At 34.5% G+C, this 17760-nt stretch overlaps 1 long non-coding RNA gene across 2 annotated transcripts; it reads left to right on the top strand.

Annotated features, from left to right (window-relative positions):
• The first annotated feature begins 135 nt into the window (after positions 1-135).
• Positions 136-15165, top strand: LOC141496126 (uncharacterized). Of its 2 annotated transcripts, none has more exons than XR_012470945.1 (3): positions 136-408; positions 926-1019; positions 14756-15165. It is a non-coding gene; the product is annotated as an uncharacterized LOC141496126 (long non-coding RNA). The 2 variants fall into 2 exon arrangements; XR_012470946.1 differs by lacking the exon at positions 14756-15165 and adding an exon at positions 9658-9727.
• Positions 15166-17760: the final 2595 nt, after the last annotated feature.

Below are 17760 nucleotides of genomic sequence, written 5' to 3'. Positions count from 1 at the left end.
CAGACATTTAATAATTACCTAGCTGTGTGGCCTTGGGCAAGCCACTTAACCCCATTTGCCTTGCCAAAAACCTAAAAAAAAAAAAAAAGTAATCTACTCGTGGCTCTCCAATCCACATTTTGCCTAAACAATCTTCATATCTGAATTTATTTTTGCTTTTTTCTGTTTGTTCAAATTTCCATGACTAACAGAACTTAAAACATAATTCTCAAAATCCATTGTCTATAAATATTCCATATTGTCCACAACTTTCAAATGGTCTTACTCATACATGTGTCCTTTCCATGTAATCTATACTCCAACTATACTGGCCTACTTGTTCCTAGGAAACATCTCCAGCCTCCTTGCCTTTTCACTAGCTGTTCCTCAAACCTGGAAGAAGCTTCCCTGGACTACTTTAACTCTCAGGTAATGTCCCTTGCTTAATTGTGCATGTTAGAAGGATTTTGTTTTCCTTTTTATATTTCTTAATGTAGTATATAGAGGGAGAGAAATGTGTGTGTGTGAGAGAGAGAGAGAGAGAGAGAGAGAGAGAGAAAATAAACGTCTTAATTGAAAAAACAAAATTTAATTTAAAAATTGGCAACTCAAATTCCACATTGAGCAGGAGATGTTTATTATCTATTTCTTTGTCACAAGGCCAGGCTGGTGCCCTTATCTGAGCTTTCCTTCCATTAATAAGATATGCATCTTGTACATATGCATTGTTTATTTGTATATTGTCTCCTCCATTAAATTGAGATAATTAATGTATATGTGCTACATTCTTATTATTATCATAAATGACTGTGATTTGACTTCTGCTGTACCACTGTATTTATTATAATATCTGAAAAAGAATGTTTGCTGACTGACTGAATGATATCACTAACATCCCTTCTTTATGACCATATTTGCTAATCATGTCTCATATTTCACAACCAAGCAAACATTTCTCTGCCTGAAAAAGATACTCAGACTTTCCTACAAAGAATTTCACCAGAAACCAATACCAAAGGAATTAAGAGCAGAGAGTGAAGGTAATATACTTTTCTTAAAGTCTACTGTCTGGCATTAATTAAACTTTCCTTGATTTCTCTTAGGACCAGAAGACTTGAGCAGGGTTCACTTTCCCGACTGGTCTAACAGATTATCCAATGCACTACTGACCCCCTTTCTGTGAGAGAATCAGGGTTAATATGTAAATGAGGGTTTTTCCTCCATTTCTTCCCTAGATTGTCCTGCTTGAATATGAATCATCTGCAAAGAAGCAGTCTGATAAACTTCCTCTAATTAAAAACTAGCTTGTAGATCCACCCTTTCCATAGGTCTAGTTAACAGAAGATTTTGATCAAACTTTCATTAAAGGTGTCTTTCTTTTTTTTGCCTTCAAATATGTTTCTATTTGCTTGAATGAATTTTAAATGCTTTAGAGATATACTTTTCTAGATTTATTATTATTTAATGATCGCAAGAAAAAAGAAAGGGGCCTTTCAATGAGTGAGGAAATGAAGGTCCTTTTCCTTTTTCACTTTATCTCAATGAGAAAAGATATGAGAGAAGAATACTGTTTAGGTTAGGAAGGGGAGAAGGATAATAAATAAAAGGAAGCAAAGGGGATGGCTTAAAAGAAAGATACCAAGATAAGTTAGGAATAGAGAAAGAAGAAGAGGAAATAGAATGAAAAATATTTTGAAAGGGGAGGAAAAGGTAATGTAAAGAGAAGAAAAAGATAAATGAATGAAATTCATTTCTATAAAGCAAAACTTACTATTCCCTGAAGCAAATGATCCAAATAACAAAGGAGGGAGACATAAAAGAATAAAAGAAAACTAGACCAGTTCTCTAATGTTTATAAGAGTCAGATAGACAGTTTCATCTATATGACACTGATACTGACTTTCATCCAGAGGCTGATCATGGTTCCCTATTACTTAGAACATGCTTCGGGAGTTGCTATGCTTAATCATCCTAGGGCCAAATTTTGGATAAATAATTAAAAACTTTCAAAGCTGGTCCTGACCAAGCAAATATGCAGTCTGTCACAAGATCTATAGTCTTTTCATTTTAGTTGGATCTACCAGACCTTGAACAAACCTAACATAGTCTTTGTGAACCCAGTCATCGCTCTAAAATAAGGTAATAAAATACTGAGTATCTAGTTATTATATATCACTTTACTTTTTTGTAATTTGCTTTATAAATGTCATATTGGTTAATCCTCATAACCAATACTATTATCTCCATTTTACAATTGAGGAAACTGAGGGAGAGAGAAACTGAGTGAATTGCCCAGGGACATATGGTTAGTAAGTATCTGTGACTAGATCTGAACTCAGGTCTTCCTAATTCCAAGTCCAGATTTCTATCTACAAACTGCATTAAAGGAGATAACAATTCTAAGGCACTTTACTGGAACATGATAGGAACTCAATAATTGCTTATTCTAATTTCTTACCCTCTCTGTTAACACTTCTTGGACTTTTGGTTTAAGACTGAATATATTCCCTGTTAACTTTCTAAAACTTTACTTGGATACAGGATAAAGGATAACACAGTATATCAATAGTAAGTCTTCTATAAGACATGATCACAGTAAGGAGGTTGTATTGTGTAAGCTGTTCACACAGAATAAAAATAAGAACAGAATTCACCATTGAACTTTTAGAGAACAATTAGTATCAATACTACATAAATTATCAAAAACTAAGAAAGTACTCTCCTAAACCTCTTGAATGGGACAAATATAGTCCTAAAAATTTAACACAGGATATAATAAAATAGAATCAGAAACCAACAGTATTAATGAATATTAGAATTAGAATATTAATTAATATTCTAAAATATACCTAAAGTCCCACCAGACTAAGGAAATTCATTCAGGAAATAATTCATTATCATTAAGTTGAATTTGAACCTGGGATGCAAAGATGTTTCAGCATGAGGACAACAGTGAACATAATTTATCATATTAAAAATATTAGGTAAATCAGCATTTTGCCTAGGTATATTATTTTCCTTCCTCAGAGATGTAGCTAGCAACTTTGATGTTAGGCATAATACTCACAAAACTCACTCAAGATAAATAGCACAAATGAACCTCAGGTTAATTTTTTTTTTAATGAATTCATTTGCATGGGTAATGAAAAAGGGCTCAGGACAAAGGCTTCCTTTGAAGAGGAGATTCAGGAAAAGCAAAAGGAGAAAACCTATATTTCATTAAATTCTATTTTAACTAATTATTGTTTTTAAGTGGATGCTAAGTTAGTTGCTTCTGTTTTGCTGAAGGAATACAAATAAATTCACTATAAATGTCATCACCCTGCAGCAATGTCTCTGCAAAACTAGCGTTAGTTTTCTCCCTAATGGTTTGTTTCCTATGTTGTCCTCCCTCACTTTTGCTATGAATGCCTCTCTTTTCTAATCATTGAATTTGGTTGCACTCTTAACTCTGGCTTCAGCTATCATAGTTGCCCTATATCATCAATATTTTAAGAGTCACATCTTCCCTTGATGAAAGGGATCAAACAATTCAAATCTCTAAATTCTCTCCTTTTTGTTCCTCTGACTCTTTTTTTATAATCTTACTCTTCCTCATCAATATATACAGTGAAGTCAAAAAAAAAAAAACATTAACAAAGGCAACCTGTTTTAAAAAAAAAATTAGGCTTTTTTTTTGTTTTTTTAGGTTTTTGCAAGGCAAATGGGGTTAAGTGGCTTACCCAAGGCCACACGGCTAGGTAATTATTAAGTGTCTGAGACCGGATTTGAACCCAGGCACTCCTGACTCCAAGGCTGGTGCTTTATCCACTATGCCACCTAGCCACCCCAACATTAGGCTTTAAGTACTTTTTACTATATTATTTAATTTATCATAGTAATCCATGATATATCTCTTCACCAAGGAGACAGTTATAGAATATAAGCCCCTACTCTTATTCTGCCTACATACAAAGCCAGTCTTGATATTGTCAGATCTCTACTCAAAAATCACAATATACCAAAGGAATAAAAGGGAATTTTTTTTTCTGACTTATAGCAATTGTCTAGCATAATGCAATGAACACCTAGTTCAGGGTAGGAGAGATAGGAAAAGTTTGGGGACAATAATGAGTCTTAATGAATATTATAAAGCTTGAAAAAGTCAGTCAAGAGAGAGGAACTTTGATTGACTTGGCCCTAGGAAGAAAAAAACAGTTTTAGCCTCAAATAAAAATAAATGATTCTATTTGGAATAACTCCATTTGTCTAGATGGCAATTATCTGTTTTTAAAATACTCACTTTGGCTATTAGGATATTGTCAAATCAAATGTTGATTTGCTAATGCATAAGTTTTATTTGGCAAACACTTGTTAGAGGAGTCACAAGCAAAGGAATTTTGTATTTTTCCAAAAAAAGATTGATAAGATGGAATAGCCTCATTAGTAGAAATGACATTTATATGGGAGTTTCCATCATTTACATACTTGCTCCACATCAACTACCATTCACATTTCTTGAAACTAGCATTAGTTCCATTTCATAGTTAGATGGAAAAATGGGTTAGAGATTGTCAAAGTGAAATCTAGTGTTTCTAGATTCCATCTCTATCCATTCTAAAGTTTCAATTATTTTGCTTCAGTGATAACCAAATAGCAAAGTCTTCGTGACTGTCAGAGCTAAACAGGCACAATGCCTCCCTCCACCTTCATGATAGTCTTTCTTCTGGTACCCAAAATCAAAGAATTTAGTGCTAAGAAGGAAGCAAAGAGATCATCTAGTCCAATCTCTTCCGATTTTTTGATTTTTCAATTATCCGATGAGGAAATTGAAGCTCAGAAAGATGAAGATAAGATGAAGCTAATGACTGAGAGTCCTCAAAGTATAGAAGAAAATCACTGGAATTAGAGTCAGAGAATATAGATGTTAATAACAAAAATAACAACTACATTTATGTTGCACTTTAAGGTTTGCAAAGCAAACAAATATCTCATCTGATCCTTACGACAACCTTGGGAAGTAAAGACTTTTAGAATATCATTTTACAGATTAAAAAAACTGAGATAGTATTTGTCTACTACTGGTCTCAAGTACTTGAGATAGTACTTGTCTAGAATCAGACAGTTAACGTGTCTGAGTTTGGATTTGAACTCATGTCTTCGTACCCCCTAAGCTGGTTTAATTCATCATATCACCTAGCTACCTAGTTTTGAAGTGTTGCTCCATGGAACCTTGGGAGTGTTACTTTAAGCAGTAGAATTCAGTTTCCATGTTTGTACAAATGAAATGATTGGAGAAGTTTAGAGGTTTTTAACCTAAGGTCCATGAACTTTGTAAGAAATATTTTGATAACTGCATTTTAATTATTTGTTTCCTTTGTAATCCTAAGTATTTTATGTATTTAGAAACATGATTCTGGGGTGTCCATAGACTTCGGTAGACTCACAGGGAAAAAAATTAAGAATCTTTGAACTAGATGAATTTGAACATCATGTTCAGCTCTGAGCCCTTTGATCCTCACTGTAACAAAGACTGCCCCTTTCTGTGACGCTATCCAGCTGGGTCCTTCTCTCAGACCCTGGCTCTTCCAATGGTCTAATTCCCTGGGACTAATCTGCTCCTGCACTTTCATTATCCCTTTAGACACCAGAGAGATACACTGTGCCATCAACAAATGGTTGTAGACAAGGAGTTTTTCTTCCCTCATACTGGATTTGGAGCACAGCTCTTAGCAAACTGGACCCCTGACCTTTTCCCTAAGGCATGCCAACAGCCAATTCATTTTTCCCTAGCATTTATTGCTGTTGAAACTAAAGCAAAGAAAGGGGCAAAAGAAAAAGAAAGTAGTAAAGATTTACAATTCTCAAAATCACAGAGAAAATATATCTCTGGTCACTGAATCCCTGAATGATCTTAAGGAAGTCTGTTAGGCTGGAACTTCTAAGAACCCATATTTTTCTTCTCTTTCTTAAGGAGGGACTATTCCTAATTCATGCTTTCCCTTCATACATATCCAAGAACTCATTCTGTTGTTACAACCAAGTCACTTAGAAGAAAAATCTCTGAAGCTAAATTCATTTCCATTAAATTGAGAGCTCTGGATAACCAAGGTATCAAAAGAATACAAGTCATTTGCTTAATTTTTTTCTTATGCCTTAGATAGAGTAGTCAGACATGCATCCTGTAACACTTTCCAGTATATCTTGAACCAGATTAAAATGTAATTGGGAAATAATTAACAAAATTTAAAAATATAATTAATCATAGACAATTTTACATTTTAAAACTAAGTCAATATGCAGCCCACAGGGATCCATATTTGCTGTTACCTGACCCCTTTCTATTTGTTTGGCACCTGTGTCATCCTCTTTCCTCTACTAGTTACATTTCCCTATTAAAACTATAGCTAGTTCCCAATTAGTACAAAGAGTGAATCCTCTGAAGTAGTTGAATTATTCAAATTCATATGACATATTTTCATTTGACTGGTGCCATACTTTATTCAATTACAACTTCCAATTGTGTAGAATTTGAATATATCCAGATATTTGTACCCACTTCAAAGGATTCATTATCTGTACTAACTAGACTTAACCGTATTTTCCTCTCATTCTTTCAGGTTCCTATGTAATCAATAATTAATCTATGATACAGCAGAAAGCATCCAAGCTCTCAATTCAGAGGATCTGGGTTCAGATTATAACCCTGTCACTTCTTATATGTGTGACTTTGGCTTAAGCCCCTTAGATTTCTCAGGTCTCAGTTTCTTCTTCTATAAAATGAGCCTCTGAGGACCCTTCCATTCTAGAACTATGATTCAAATAAATCACAGAGCTACAATGCATGCCTTTTCATGGGGCCCTTCTAATAATAATGCCTTAACACAAAAGAAAGACTCTAATGGTGACTGCCCTATAGAGCTCCAAGTACATTTCAATGACTCTCATCCCTTGCCTATACACAGTGACAGTTTTGATCTCATCATATCCTTGTTCATAAAATATAAGAAGTCAAAGTATCTGCTTCATGTCCCATCAGTTCCATTCTTTCTAGTGTTTTTGTTTCTTTTTATCAATGTCTAAGTGTTTTTTTTAAACACTTGCATACAGGCAATATGAGAGCTAGAAATGAGTTTAGACTTAATCAAATGCAGGCTATGAGTCATATAAATAAGAAATTAAAACAAGTAATGTGGTTTGAGCCATCTTTTACAATATCTTCTATGTTGAATACTTTTTAAAATTTAATTGTGCTTCTCCTACACATATTTTATTCCCACCAAGTCTTTTTGAATGCATATTACAAAAACAGAATGGACAAGAGATTGTAAAAACACCTTACTCTTCCCAAACTGCTTTTAAAAGTATATGTCTCCACAAGACCATTTGCATCAGATATTAAAATATGGAAATGATGCTATTTTAATTTTTTGCTAAAACATTTGAGAAATCTCTATTTTCAAAATATAAAAGAATAATAAAAAATAAATAACTTATTCCAAGGTTAATAGTTATTATTTTGCCACAAGGCTTTTTTGAGCTGAGACAAAAATAAAAATTTTAGCAAAAAAGAAAGGAGACATTAAAAGTCAATTTAGGAGAATTACAAAGAAAAGAAAGAATTAGCGAATGTTATCTAAATTGGGGAGGGGTTAGCTAATGAAAGAATTATCATGAACTAGAGAGAAAACAAAATTATTAAGTAAAATTAATTAGTAGATCAAAGAATTAGAAGGTAAGTTCAAAAAGAGTCTCAAATACTACATAACAAAAAAAGAACTGGTAACCATTTGTGAAGTTTCAGACAGTTCTAAATTATAATATAAATTAAAGAATAGAGTAGACATGAGGAATATAGATATGGGGAAATGTTAAAAATTAACAAACAAAAACCCCTTAGTTTTCATAGTAAGATGCCAAGATTTTCTTTTACTTTTGAGGTAGATTATACTCAAAACTATCAGCACTGTTGTCTTCTCTGCCTTTCCTTTCTTCATGATCATCCTCCTATATACCTGCATTACCATCACCACCATTAAAAAAACATTGTATTAGTTTTGATGGATGCATAGCATAGAAACAGATTTTCAGATTGCATTCTATGGGGGGGTGGGCGAGGGAAGGGAGGGTGAGGGGGGGAAAAGTGTAAAATTAAAAACCTTACCAAAAATCGATAGGTAGAAACTACCATTGTATATAATTGGAAAACAAAATATTTAATTTTTTTTTAAAAATACTCTCCAAAAAATAAAAAAATTGTGTTAAACAGTTTGTTAAAGTTCAGTACAGTCTAGCAAGGGCTCAAGGCTTGAGTTAAGGAGGACAAAGACAAGTGAAATTCCACAGAGACTCAAATGAGAAAAAGGTTGTCATTAAAGAAAAGATTTCCATGACTTTTGACAGGGCAAAGCTCAAGACGGGGTAAAAGTGTTACTGCTCTTAAAGAGATCAACTTGTATTTGTTAATGGTGGAACTTCCAAAATATCATTCCTATATCCATCTCTGTGTCAGCTACCTAATCAGGGTAGCCTGTACTCCAATGAACTTTATAGCTATGTTGATGTTTGGGAAAATAGTACCAGCACTACAATTCCTCCAGCAAGGTATCTGAAAGTTTCTTAACTGTTATAAGTGGGCTTAGCAGCCCTCTGACATACTTGGAACAGATGCAAACACCAGGGCTGACCAGACCAATAGAAGAAAACCTGATTGGTGATAGAGAAATAAGAATATTAGTGGTCTGCATTCTTATCTATCTGCTCCCAGCTTCAAAACTCACTTCTATCGAGAGTTGTACCTATTGGTGGATGACATTCTTCACATTTCACCATTTTAGTTCTTGAAGACTATGCCAGAGTAGCAAGATAAGCTTTGAGACCTAGCCTGGAATTTTGACCTCCAGGAAATCTTTTCCTTTTTTCCTCCCCTCACTACCTTTTCGTTCCCTATCCTCCTTTTCACTCCCCTATCCTCCCCTCACCCTTCTCACATAGAAGGAATTTAAAGTATTGTATAAGTCAAATTTTGATCCTCCCATCCAGTTGGGAAATTATGAAACTCTAGTATTTTTGATGCATTATAAAAACTTAGAAGACATCATATCCACTGATGCCCAGCATGCAGAGATGGATCACTGAATCTATACCCCAGGAAATTATACAATGTGGCCTATACAAGGTCTGGCGACCGAGTCCCATCATGCTGGGAAACAGCTGCAAATTGTGAAGCATGTCATCATAATTGTTCTCAAGGATGAATGTCTCTTCAGCAATCTTTGGGCTCCCTTGATTCTGTAATAAATGTGGAAAGCACCAAGGGTAAAGAAAAACTTTACAAAGTGCCTGTTCCATCTAGGAAAGTCTCTGTTCCCAGGCAAAAGTTATACCTCTCTGAATATAATTGTCAGATTTTTTAGCAACCCAGTACTACACATATGAATAGTGCATGATCTACCTTCCCTCTGAAATCTTTGGAACATCTCATGCTCTGAAGTCCTTCTAAGACATCTTCTAGACTTAGACCCCTGATGGAATTACAGTTGACAGAACTATTATTGGTCAGAGCTAACTGAGTTAGAGAAGAGCACAACCTCTTTCCTCCCTCCCACTGTGGTCCCTCTTCTTCAACTACCTCTTGGTCTTTTCTTTTGTTAATAAAATAAATCCTAACAGACTTCTCTTTTTTTTATTTTGCATCAGAACTATTGGGGGGGATGTGGTGTGAGGGAGAGCAAGAACAGTACATTCCCCAGGAAAGAAGATCATCAAGTTACATGTACGACTAAGAAAATGAAAAAAAAGTCATAACTTCAAATAGTATTATAATAACTTATCAAGATGGTTTTGTCTTTGAGATCATTTTGATGCCCTTATAGAAGACAAGCGACTTTTGTTTTACCAAAAAAGGGGTAACTTTGAGTTGATTTAGCCTTAAAGATTCCCTAAACTATAACATGTTGCTAGGACACCCCTACATTCTGACCTTTACAGAATGTTACACACCCTAGCTATGTGACTTTTTCAACATAGGATTACAGATTTAGAACTAGAAAACTCCTTAGATGTCATCTCCCTAACATTCTAATCCTGTTCTTTCCATTTATAGATAAAGAACCAAGGTCAAGAGACAATAAGTGATTTATCCAAGGTCCTAGATTTAGGAAATGTCTGAGGTAGGATTTGAACCCAGGTCTTGCTGAATCAAAATCCTATATTCTTTCCACTCTACCACAATGTCTCTATCAATGATGTCAAAATACTTAAGTAGATTCTTCAACATACTTAATATTGGTGTAAAAATTAATTGATTATTGAGCAGTGTATATATATATATATATATTATATATAAAGTATATAACTTATAGTATATAAGTTTTTTTATATATAAAAAAGTATTACCAGAAAAAAGATATATTTTTATGTATGGTTAGAGGAGAGTGAGAAACCGAGAAAGGAATCTGGACTAATCAAATAATACATTCATAAATGAAATGAGCTATAAAACTTTAAAGGTACAAAGTCATGAAATTTCATATAGTCTGACTATTGATTCTTTCACTTTTTTTCACAACAATCTATGATTTCTTCCTCGATATAGCTACCCTGTGGTGGATATGGCCTAGGACAGTTGGGACTGGCAAACCATTACTGGTCTATTGCTTTTAAATCAGTCTTTGCTAGTTGTAGCCATTAGAACCTACCCACCAAGACACAGTAATAGACAGGCAGCACAAGGATCATAGGATAATAGAGTCTTATAGATAAAGTTGGTAGTCTATTGTTTCATTTTGGAAAGTATTTCCTAGTAAAGAAAAATATTTCTAATATCAAAAGAGTAATCTAGAATGAATAAGACCAGGGAATTTGGCATTGTATCTGACTTTTTTTAACTGACAAAAATGTATTTGGAATATATATATATATATGTATATATACATATATATATACACACATAAGATTTTCTCCATTGAACATAAAAAAATTTTTAAACTTATGATGTAAAAAATGTTTTGAACCTCCAATATGAGAACAAATGACTTAAAATGGAATTTTTCTATCAATTGTATGACTGGAAATGGTAACTGCTATTTATGTGTGTGTGTGTGTGTGTGTGTGTGTGTGTGTGTGTGTGTGTGAGAGAGAGAGAGAAGAGAGAGAGAGAGAGCGAAAGACATAGAGAGATCCCTTATATAAAAATTCATCCAAATTTGAATTTTTTTTGATTATCTGTAAAAGAGAATCTTTGTAGTATCAAACTTCCATTAATAGATCCATAACCTCTTGGTGTGAATGCTCTCTCTACTAGAGAGGTTACAACCTCTCCATGCTTTCTCTCTCTATGGAATTATTATGAATGTCTTTCCATAAATCCATCATTGAGAATACACTAGTATAGAAGACTTACTTTTTTTTCTTTTAATATTTGGGGGTACCAAATAAGAAACTTAACAACATTTATTTGGTACTCACTGTGGTAAGAGCTGGGGATAAAAAATATTAGAAGTGAAACAATCCCTGCCCTCAAGGAACTTACATTCCAATGGGTAAGAAAACATGCCTAATATATTGTGGTGATGGGAGGGGTGACAATAGCAAGGGACAGAAGGCAATATATCACTTCACATAGAAGGTAACACATGAGCTGTCTGAAAGAAAACCAGTGATTCCAAAAGGTAGAGGTGAAGAAGTATGTCCAAGAGAGAAAGAAAGAGAGGAGAAATAGGAAAGAAAAGAAGAAAGGAAAAAATGCAAGATAGTAGACAGTAGTCAATAACATAGGGACAAGTGGATATGATAATATTGTAGAACAAAAAATGGGAAAAATGGCTAGACTGAAGATTGCAAGTGAGGATGAGAGTACAGTAATGTGTGACAAAACTTTTAATTTTATTTTTTAGGTTTTTGCAAGGCAATGGGGTTAAGTGGCTTGCCCAAGGCCACACAGCTAGGTAATTATTAAGTGCCTGCGGTTAGATTTGAACTCAGGTCCTTCTGACTCCAGGGTCGATGCTCTATCCACTGCGCCACCTAGCCACCCCATGACAAAATTTTATATAGAAGTTGTGAAGAATTTTTTTTTTAGGTTTGTTTCTTTTTTTTGCAAGGCAAATGGGGTTAAGTGGCTTGCCTAAGGCCAGACAGCTAGGTAATTATTAAGTATCTGAGACCAGATTTGAACCCAGGTACTCCTGACTCCAGGGCCAGTGCTTTATCCACTACACCACCTAGCTGCCCCGTGAAGAAATTTTTAAGACAGTATTTGATCCTAAAGACAATAGGGAATAACTGGAGTAACAAAGAGATGACATGATCAGATATGTGCTTAGGAAAATTATTTTGATGATTGCATATAGGTTATGTTTAATAGAGGAGAAAAATGATTTACAGAGACCAATTAGAAGGTAATTGTATGGAGAATACTATCTGTATCCAGATAAAGAACTGTGGAGTTTGAACAAAGTTCAAGGACTATCCCCTTTAATTTAGGGGGGGGAAACCTGATATCTATTGTCGGATCTTGTTATCTCTTATACTTTATGTTTCTTCTTTAGGGATATGATTTCTCTCTCATCACACTCAATTTGGATCAATTTACAACATGGAAACAATGCAAAGACTGACAGGTTGCTTTCTGTGGGGGATGAGGGTAGGGAAGTAAGATTAGGAGAAAAATTGTAAAACTCAAAATAAAATCTTTAATTTAAAAAAAAACGGTAATTGTATTAGTCCAGGGGAGAAGTAATAAAAGTCGAAACTAGGGGTGGTGACTATGTGAGTAGAAAAGAGGATACATGTGTGAGAAATGTTGTAAAGTTAGAAGCAACAAGATTTGGCAAGTAATTAGAAAAATGGAGAAAGTGAGAGTGAAAATTAAGGATTCACGGTTGTGACCCTGAAAAACTATGAGGATAGTGGCAACTGGGACAATGAGGGAGAGGCTTGTAAAGAAAAAAAAGAATTTATTGAGTTTAAGATATCCACAGATATTCAAACTGAAATGACTGCTAAGTGGCTAGTGGTGCTAGATTAGAATTAAAGAGAGGAAGAAGTAGGCCTAGGGAGACAAATCTATGAATCATCTGCTAAGCAATAGTAACAGATCCCATGGGGATAGTATTCAAGTTGTCCAAACCTAACCCACCTGCTTTTTATTCAAGTCATTCAAATCCTTCATGATGACTTTTATGAACAATTTCAGGGATAATAATACACTACAATCTATTTACACCTTCCTTTCAGTCTCACCCTTCACTCAATTGCAATGTCTTCTGAATAATGATCTACTTAGATTAAATATTTTAATGAAATCAAGTTTTTTCTTCTCTGATACAACTGCCACAGAACTGCTTTTTTTTTTCATAAAAAAACCACACTTTTGGCAAAGCTAACATAAGTTATACTCATAGGACCATGGCAAATTGAATGTAGGACGAAACATTTGACTCATCTAATTTGCCATGGGCTGACACAGTGCCATGGGAGTAATGGTACTACTTTTCTGTCAGGCAAATAAAAGGAAATTGTACATACCATCTATAGAGAGAATAAAGCAAAATTTTCAGTTAGTCTGATTTGGTTGTGAACAGTTTGTTACATGGGGAAAACAAAAACACCTACTTCCCTACATGCTAACTTCTCTAGATCATCTTATCTCACCTATTTCCTATCCTATTCAACAATAAAATTCATCAATAAATATTTAATAAGCATCTATTATGTACAAGGGTCCATCATAATGTTAAGTGATAGGGATAAAGTGACAAATATGTAAGAATCATTGCTCCCATGAAGCTGACATTTCACTTTGGGGATACCACAATCATTTGTTTGTTTTGATGGATCTAAGATTTAATCCGTGTAGGGAATTTCTAATGAGGAAAATTAATCAGTCAATCAAACATTCATTTAATATTTTCCAGGAATCAAGCACTGTGCAAGGTTCCAGGGATTACGACATAACCTTTCTTTATCCCAGTTTCCATATCTGTAAAATGGGGATAATAATAGTATCACTCACCTCCCAGGGTTGTTGTTAGGACAAAATGAGATATTTGTAAAGCATTTTGTAAACCTCAAAGTACTAGATAAAAGTCAGCTAATATACAAAGATAAAACTTCCTTTCTAAACTTTTACAACTTACAATTTTAGTTGTTTTCTAGGTTTGCTGAGAAGTTAAGTGACACAAATTGTACTAGAGGTATGATTTGAATACGTCTTCTTACATTTATATAAACATTTGGACAAATAAAGACAAGAAAATTTCAGGTGGAAGTAAGAACTGCTTCTTTTTCTTTTCTTCTATTCCCTTTCCTCAATTCAATTCCATCCCTCTCCAAAAAAGTTCAGGAAATATGCACCATAGTGTTGAATACTGATCTAGGTCTAATTCTATTACATTAGGGTCTCAATCTAAAAGTTTATTTCATGAGGAAAATGTGTTAGGAAAGTTGCACTCTTGGGCTTAGCATCCTAAAATTGCCCAGATTCCTTGGAGAAAACACTGCAATAATAAATACTTTTTTATCCTTTGTTGTTGATGTTATTGTTACTAAAATAGAAAGTTCCATATGAGGTATATTACCAAGTGATAGCAATATTTTTGAAAGCATCCATCAAACTTACTAAATGCAAGGTTATATAGAGTAACAAGAGTTGGATTTCTGAATAATGATTGAGAGGGCCTGAAGAAGAAATGGAAAGAAAATAGAAAAATGATGGTCTTATTTAGATTCTTGGTCTGAATTTCAGTGGATTTTTTTGATGGCTTCTAACTTGGTTCTTTTGTTGTTCATTCAGATTTTCCCATTCTTTGATCATTAGTTGAAGTTTGGATTACGAGGACTCAGCAAGGTCACAAAACAGAGCAACCCCTCAAGGCTCCGTGTCACAGACTACATCCAATAAGAAGTAAAGAAGACTTTGGGATCTCAGTGAAAGCTACACCCAATATTATAAACAGCCCAAGAAGGAGTATATAGATACCTAATTGAGAACTTTCCTGTTTTCCTTGGCTTTTGTGACAGGGAGATGATGATTGCAAGTACCATTCATTCAGATTAGGATCTAATAGTAAGAATGAAAAAATAAAATATATGTTCATGTGGGAGGGAGAGGAAGGAAGCAGGCATGTTTCTCAACCTGGGATATATCAAAAGTCATGGGCAAAGGGTATTTTTTTTAAAAGAAAAGCAATAAAAACAATCAATTTATATGAGTATACAAAGGGGGAAAAGTGTGGTTTTTTTTAACTTGCAATCCTATCCTCGATATTTTCTTTTGGACCAGGGTAATGTTAGCTATTGCCACCACCATTCCCACAAACATTAACCTTGCCTAATACAGTATAACTGTTTGTTGCCTTATACTGTAAATAAATGCAATCACACAGACAAAAGAACTGGAGTTAAGTCTCTTCTAAACTACTGCCCCTATTGAAGGGCTGCAACCCAAGCCAATAAGTAGCAGCATCAAGGGATGCCCTGGACACTGGGTGATCTGATTAGCCACCTTTATTGACTTTCTCAAAGAAGTGAATACAAAGTGTGAGCACTGTACAATTTAACAATCAGTTATCCAGTACATGTGCTCCCTGGAATTTTCAGAGTCTAGGACCCTCCTCTTATCTGGCCCACTGTATGAGCTTTGTAAATCTTGCTAAAAGGTTGAGAGCCATATCTTGTTGTATCTATTTTTGAGCCTTGGAAAATATCCTGAGCTATTAAGACTAGGAGAAGTGATAGCCATCGATAAGAATTTGTCCTAGATTAGATAATTGAATTATTATATGAAAATATACATCAGAAGAGTCTGTATTCTCTTACCCCAACCCCAGAAGTCTTTCAAGGGATGACCCCTATAAAAGAAGATTGAATAACCTCTGCTCAATCCTCATTAAGAATTTAGATATAATGAATTCCAGTTATGTAAATGTCTAGTCATTTAGTTTTGCTACTGACCTTGGACCAATTGGCATAGACTGGTCTAAAGTTGAAGCTGACTCTATTACTCCATACAATAGAACCATATTTATTTGTTTTATCCAGTATTAATCTCTCACTTGGAATCATTTTTTAATTCTAAATGAATCCAAAATTATAAATAAGCCCATATGAATCCATAGGAACAAAGGCCACCCCAACTCTTCTATTGAATTTTTAGGTCTTTAGGACAAAATTCCATTTACATTAATGGGTCTCACAAAATTAAACTATTTTCAAGGGAATAAACACTAGTGAGGGCGAAGAATTGTTTAAGCTTATACCAGGGGGTATATAGAGTGTAATGAGATGGATTAAGGAAAGAAGCATTTAGTCTAACAGGGAAAATCTCTTAATGAGTTTCATTAGACTGTGGAATAGTGATAGAAAAGCCCATTTCAGAACAGATTAGAAAGGACTATGAGAATATGAGGAGCAATTCCTTAATGCTCAGACATAGAGAAGTTGCCCCAATAGTCAATTTTTTCCCCAACTGAAATGTTTACCATCCATCAAGCTTCCAACTTTAATTTTCTTTGACTGTTTAAATGAACCAAGTTATACTCCCTTGTGTCTATCTGTCAGTTGGATAGATTGCTCCCCAATCCATTCTCATGCCCAAAATGTCATGCTGTCACTTCAAGCTCAAAATTAATAAAAACAATCATCTTTATTCCCAAATCAGATTTCTTATCAAGACAACTTTATGGCATTTTCCTACCAAACTCAAAATATTAGAGAAATCTTCAACTCTTTTTTTTTCATTCTTTAAGTACCTTGAGAGAAATGATTATTCCTTTCTTATATTAATGATCAATTATTAAATTACATTAAACTGAAGAACATTGATGTTTAATAAGATTGCTTCAATTCTTTTCAGTCCTCAGTGGGAGACCCCACCCAACTAGAGAAACTTATAAAAAATTTAATCTAAGATGAATTCTAGCCCATTGTGTTCCTCTAAGGCAGATCTAAATAGAAGTAGATCCTATGTCTAGATTACCCAAGATTGGGGATGGTCAGGAAGCAAGAGAGATCGAAGTCATGTCCATAACCCCTTATTAGAATGGGTTCACCTTTCATCATAATATACTTCTCATTAATTGTTAACCAGAGTCAATTGCTATCTTCAGGAATACCCACTCTCCCGAGAGCATATAGGCATCAAATGGGTTCCATGAGGGCTTTTTGACATTCAAGAGTGACTCTTTTTTAATTATCTACTAGTATGATTAATAAAATGATTAATTACTTAGAAACTAGGTCTCTTAAAATTTAAATATGTCCAATTCACAAAATGCTGCTAGATTCTAGAGGACACAAAAACAAAAATAAAAAATTTTTGACCTAAGGAAACTTACATTCTACTAGGGATATACAGCAAAGGCAAAGAGAAATAAGTGAAAATATATAACAGACTAACAGGGGTCTTCCTGGAAGGCCAGGTGGGTTGGGAGGGTATACAGATTCTATTCCAATGGCTCAAGTTCCCCCCCATCAATGGGGTCACCCCAAATATAAGGAGTAGTCCTCTGTACCCCAGTTCCATTAACCACTAAAAAGCAATTAACAGAAATATTTACTTCAGAAAATATAATCATAACATCATCGAACTTGCTGGGAAGGGGGAAAGAATTTGGTCCAAAGCTCAACTCAGAATATAGTTAACTCTGAATACTCAACACTTAACTCAGAAGACTCATTTCCAAGTTCAAAACCTCCTTCAGGCTGCAGTCTCAATCATCTTGACTTCTCATACCAATTACAAGGTTACCATGGCCTGAACTCTCTAGGGTGATAGAGGGGAGCAGGAAAAGGAATTCC

Source organism: Macrotis lagotis, chromosome 8 (assembly GCF_037893015.1).
Source record: "Macrotis lagotis isolate mMagLag1 chromosome 8, bilby.v1.9.chrom.fasta, whole genome shotgun sequence".
Classification (NCBI taxonomy): domain Eukaryota; kingdom Metazoa; phylum Chordata; class Mammalia; order Peramelemorphia; family Peramelidae; genus Macrotis; species Macrotis lagotis.
This window is presented reverse-complemented; position numbering and strand designations above follow the sequence as displayed.